Here is a 6,595-nt window from a genome sequence, read left to right on the forward strand (position 1 = left end):
GGTTCATAAGGTCCATGAATGCCGCTGGTGCATTTGTTAGGCCAAAGGGCATCACCAGAAACTCATAATGCCTATACTGGGTCCTGAATGCAGTCTTTGGCACATCTACATCCTTCACCCTCAACTGATGATACCCTGATCTGAGATCAATCTTAGAAAATACTCCCGCCCCCTTCAACTGATCAAACAGATCATCAATTCTAGGCAACGGATATTTGTTCTTCACAGTCACTTTATTCAACTGCCGGTAATCGATACATAACCTCAAAGTCCCATCCTTCTTTTTCATAAACAGCACTGGAGCTCCCCATGGTGACACATTGGGGCGTATAAACCCCTTATCAAGCAACTCTTGCAACTGAGTTTTCAACTCCCTCAATTCAGTAGGTGTCATCCTATAAGGAGCAATGGAAATGGGTCTTTGTACAGTTGTCTCAATAGCAAATTCAACTTCCCTTTCTGGTGGCAAACCAGGCAACTCTTCAGGAAATACCTCTGGGAAGTCTCTTACTGTGGGTATATCACTCAGGTTTGGCTTAGCCTACCTAGTATCCACCACATGTGCTAGGTAAGCTTCGCAGCCTTTTCTCATCATTCGTCTTGCAACTGTGGCTGAGATGACATTGGACAAGAAATCTGTCCTTTCCCCCACAACTGTGATCTCATTACCCTCAGAAGTTTTCAAAGAAATCCTCTTCAGTTTACAATCAACTATTTCTTGATGACGTGACAACCAGTCCATTCCCAAAATCACGTCAAACTCGTGGAAGGGCAACTCAATCAGGTCTGACAAGAATTCATACCCCTGAATCCTTAACGGGCAACCCTTGTATACTTTGTTCACCACTACACTGTGGCCTAATGGATTAGTGACCAAAAAGTCTTGGTCACTCTCCCCTACTAGTATCCCCCTTTCTACGGGTAGATTGATGCAGATGTATGAATGAATGGATCATGGATCCACTAATGCATGCACAGATGTATTGTAGAAGGAGAACGTACCCCTGATGACGTCCGGGGCATCTTGCTCCTCCTGAGCTCTCAGGGCATAAGCTCTAGCAGGTGGTCTGTTATCTGGCCTCTCTGCTGGCTCAGATGCAGGCCTCTGTGATGGTCTTACTGCCTCAGATTTGCAGTTTCCTACCCCTTTGTGGTGCGGGAGCAGTGCATGCGCTTGTGTTGGAGCAGCTGTAGTAGTTCTGTCTGGACAGTTCTTTAACTGATGCTCTGTTGACCCACACCTTAAGCAGGCACCAGTCACTCTCCAACACTCCCCCTTGTGCCACTTCAGGCAATGTGGACATGCAGAAGATGCTGGGGCGGGTCCCCTGAACCCCATCCCTGGAGAGCTGCCCACTGATGGTGTGGACTAACCTCTCCTAGGGGTAAACTATGGCACAGGCCCCGAGGTGACCTAACCTTGTGATTGACCTGAACTCTGTGCAGGTGGACCCTTGAACTTCTTCCCAGATGCAGGAGCTGAACTAGACTGACCTGGGCCCCACTTCTGCTGTCTTTCCCTTCTAGTCTGCTCACTGATTCTTACTTTCTCCACTTTTAATGCAGCTTCCACTAACTTGGTGAAGTCAGTGATTCCCAAGGCGGTGATCTGGATCTTTATGCTGTCATTTAATCCCTCTTCAAATCTCTTACACCTTTCAGCCTCATTAGGGACTATCTCCCTTCCATAGCGGCTCAATCTTACGAATTCCTTCTCATACTCGCCACCGATAACTGCTCTCGCTCAGTTAATGAATTCCCTTCTTCTCTTCTAGATATACAAGACTCCACATATTTCTTCTTGAATTCTGAGAGGAAAAAGTCCCAAGTTACCATTTCTGGCTGTACTTCACTGGACACCGTATCCCACCATTCATAAGCATCGTCTTGCAGCAAAGATACAGCAGCTTCTAGATTTTGCTCTGGAGTGCAGTGGAGTTGTTTTAAAACTCACTGCTCTGCTCAACCAATTTTCTACCGCATGTAATCATCTTCTCTCTTACCAAAGAAATCCACTGCTCCAAACTTTCTCAATTTTTCCAGGTGTGATTTTGGTTGTGGAGGTGGTGGTGGTGGTGGTGCTGGCATTACCCCAGCCATTTGTCTGAAGAATTTGGCCATTTGCTGAAACATGGCTCGTGGAGGCCGAGGTGCTCGCTTGAGTCGTGAGCAGTTCTCCCATACCCCAGCCTCACCGCTGCAGTGGAGCATGACTCTACACTTCCTCCTCAACTCATCTCTGTGATGTAGGGTCCATATCCTATTCAAAAAAAGAAAGACAAAAATATATGAATTAGTGTCACCTCGACTCTTACAAATGCAATGCATGGTATGGACTCAATCTAGGCCCAGAAACGCCTAAACCGTGCTCTGATACCACTAAATGTGACACCCCTTACCCGTATACAGTATATCCGAGTAAGCTATGTCACACGGTGTACCGGAACACTCTATTTTATCATAATTATTTTTACTCTTCCTTAATTAATTTTTATCGTAGTTTTGAATATAACTTGTGAAATATAGTTTATTTAAGTCATTTATTGAAATTATTTTGAGGTTTCGAAAATTTTATAGAAAATCCGACAAAGTACCGGCTAAAAATGGAGAAAACAGTTCTTCAGAACTTGTGAAAAACACTTCCAATATTCATATCTCATCACTCTCAAACTCCAATATCAGAATCTCAACATTTTTTTCAATTTCATTTCTCAATCATTCATCTCAAGTGGTAATCATGTATAAAACACAGATAAACATTCACTTTTCCATTCACAAACACAATTCTCATTATTTACATGAATATCAAAATACATTACACAAGTTCAACTACATATGAGAAACTAAAAATTTATTACAAAATACCAAAATGACACCTAGTGTCCTACCAATGCACTGTAGGTGGTGAGGTGACACGGACACTATGCAGAGCTGCAGGATAGACTCACCCAGTCTGTGGTCTACTAGGCTCACGATCAGTATCTCCAGAACCTACGCGTGGCAAAAGCAATGCGCTAAGCAATGATGCTTAGTGGTGCAATAATAAAATAAAAGAAAATAGCAGAAAATAAATATGTATTGAATGTATATGTCTTATTTGTTTTGTATTTGTTATATTCATTTATTTCTTTAACTTTGTCCATTTTCATTCATTTGGTTGCCCAAGTAACCTATACTGGACGATCGATCGATAAACGTAAACTTGGGTATCAAGTACCGGGCCGTCACACCATCGTCACATATGTATCTCCTGTGTACAGTAAATGCTAACAAGTCAGAATAATATTAGGCACGAGTCCAAGTCTCAACACAATATCAAAATGGCTAAAAGCTATAAAATCACAGAATGGCATAATACCATGTGCAGTACTGCTAACTGAACCCTATTGGCATGCTAAACTATCCAAACCAATCTTGTTAGGTATACTAGGGCATTTGATACTTTAAAATTCTTCAATTTGTGAATTTCAAGTTTTGGTGTCACTATTCACTTCATTAGTCAACAAAAATGTTGACTTTTGGATAGAAATTAGGTGCATTGGTTTTAACACTCCCAATGTACCACATTTTGCATTTAAAACTTGTTGGAATTAATCACCAAATCCATTTCCATGCTTAGCACTAAGGGGCAGAATTTTCAGTTTTTGTACCATAAGTTTACTGTTCCATTAGGGACTGTTACATTGGAAATTTGAGGAAATGGTAAACATGAAAGTTGTTCCTTATTTTGTCTAGTTGAATTTTTTTTTTTGAATCACTCCATTTGGAGTTTTGTAACTCCAGATATGGTCCAAAAACCACAGCTGGCCGGATTTCCAATCTGCAGAATTTACCAAATCTACAGTACAATGAACAGTGATTGCCACTGCCTTGTTGAATAGGTTATGGTCATAATTTGGGGTAGTTTTCTTCATGAAAGTTGTTTTTCTATATCTCATCTTGTTGCTGTAAACATTTCAGGTCAAATGGACCATTCTACAGTGAGTTATGGCCAAATGAACAGTTACTATTCATTTGGTCATTCTGCAGAATTTGCTTGCAGGGTATCTGGATTGGGGCCAACTTTTGGTCCACTTGCTTTGGTCTTTTGGGCATAGTTTCTTCAGCAAAATTGTGCCATTATAAGTCTAGTATCATGTCCAATTGGACAAACACCAATTGAACCTACACAGCCAAAGATATGGCAGTCCAAACAGGCTGAATTCACAGCCTCCTTGCTGCTGTCCCTAGGCAGCCTACCATTTCCCTTTGTCATGCTATATTTCAGTCCAAATTATAGTCAACTTACCTCAAATGGTCACTAATTGACCATTAGAATGTTCTTTAACAATTTCATAAGCCAAGTCAAATTTTCACTCCCAAACCCTAGCCCAAATTCAAGGTTCACCCATGTTACCTTATTTAACTAACCAATTCATTATCCTTATATTTACATACTTTAAATATGATCTCTAGTCCACTCCAAGTCCATCAAGACACTCAATCTTGTTCCTTCCTTAGGGCTGCCGAAATTCATGGTAAACATATACATAGATTATATTCATTTGGCTTACAAATTGTTACTCCTTTTTAAGTCTCTAACATGGAAATAAAGAGTTCTAAGTATATATGTGCACTAACCTCTTGTAGGGCAGAATTTTCCCAAGCTTAACTTCACTTTCTTTCTTCTTCTTGGCTGCCAAAAGGTTATGCAAGGTGCAAGGATAAATTTTAGTGAAAGTGACTTAGGGTTTTGAGGTGAGGTTTGAGAGATTTTTAAGCTTGAATGAAGAAGAAAAAATGGAGGGTTTCTTGGCTATGGTGCGGCTGGGATTTGGGAAGAAGATGGCTGTTTACTTTTTGTTTTCTTTGGTCTTTATTTATCTCTTTTATTAGTTAGTTAAATGGCTGTTTAAATGCAATTGGTGGGAACTTTTAATTGACATCATAATGATGTCATAATTTGCTTTTTATGGATTTTTCTTTTCTTTTCTTTTCTACTAGCTTTACATTAATTTTTAATCACCCTTAATTCATATTTTATGTCATAATAATTATTTACTCAACTGGACAAGTCGGCCAAAATTCATCTCTGAAGGCGAAATGACCAAAATACCCTCCGTTTGGCTTAACGGGTCAGAATTATTTGTACCGATTGAAAAATTTTTCTAAACATTTTCTTGGCATTCTAAAGCCATAGGAACCTCAATGACCCTTCTCTGGAGTCCCAAAAATTATTTTATAATTTTTCCCCCGGGTCTAGGGCTCCTAGTTGCGAGAACCGCAACTTCCCTCTGGGTTACCCATCGCTTGGGCACCGGCTCATTTAACTTGGTTGTATTTTATTTCTAAAATTTTTCCAAAATTTTTCTTATTAATATTTGAGTTAATTATGGTTCCTCACTTTAGTTTAAATATTTTTCCGGATGTTCTATTGTCCGACTTAATCGTCACCAAACAAGAGAATGTACGGAGTTGCTACCGGGAGGGTGTTACAGTATGTGGATGAAGTTGGAATTTCCATACCTATAAAACCTTAGAAAGTCAACAAATTGACTTGAATAGTGTAGTGAATAGTAACTTGAAACACAAAATTTCAAGAACGTCGAATTTAGCACGTTAGAGCTAGGTAAAAGTGAAGTTAAATTTATTATTGGATTTATGTTAAGTTATGGTACTGAAACACTGTGAAATTGTGTGTTTCAGTGGAAAAGAATACCGGGACAGAACTCGAGGAGTCGAGTCAAGGCCAACAGGCGACTCGTTTGAGGTTTGTGCACAACGCATACTTTTTATAATTATCTTCTGCATACTGTTTTGAACAATGTGAAATATTGAATTATGGCATTCTTATGATGTTTGATTTAAATTGTGAAAGTTATTGCGTATATTTGAAATGAAAATGTTTAGCAAATTATTAAGATAAGTTTTGAAACCACAGTGTCATAACCATATATTTGGACACCTCACTAGCATGACTAGTGGGGGTAATTAGTTTCAAATTTTGATTCCTTCTCTGGAGAAGTGTTGAGGTGTGCCAATAGAAGAGGATGTGAATGGATATCCATATATTTGAGCTAGCTAGCCTTGTTATGTGATTTCTCTTTAGCCTTTGGCTATTGAGATTCTATTTGTTTCGAATGGCATGATCTAACTGTGGATTTAATGAACTGTGTTTTGATTCTTCGAAATGAACTTGGTTTGCATTAAAATTTCATAATTCGTGTTTTGTGTTTAATGCTCATGTTTAGTTAAATTTTTGAATAAATGTGATTTATATTCTGCATAAAGATTATTTTAGTATATTGTGCACCACTGAGTCCTAGTACTCAGCGATAGCTTTTATTGCTGTCGCAGATTTAGAGACTAGAGGAGTAATAGACTGAGCTGCTGAAGATTGAGGATCATTCAGCTTGAAGCCTTCGGGTATAATTTATACCCTAACTGTAAATATTTCTTTTGATGTATATATATTGCACATAAATATATGGACATGTAAAAATGGGTCTTGAGCAGTTTGTATAAAATTTATATAAAGTTGTAATATATATTGGAGTTTGAAACTCTCTTAATATAAATTTTATAAGAATGTATATAAATTGTTTTGTCTCTAATG

Source organism: Hevea brasiliensis, chromosome 1 (genome assembly GCF_030052815.1).
Source record: "Hevea brasiliensis isolate MT/VB/25A 57/8 chromosome 1, ASM3005281v1, whole genome shotgun sequence".
NCBI lineage: Eukaryota > Viridiplantae > Streptophyta > Magnoliopsida > Malpighiales > Euphorbiaceae > Hevea > Hevea brasiliensis.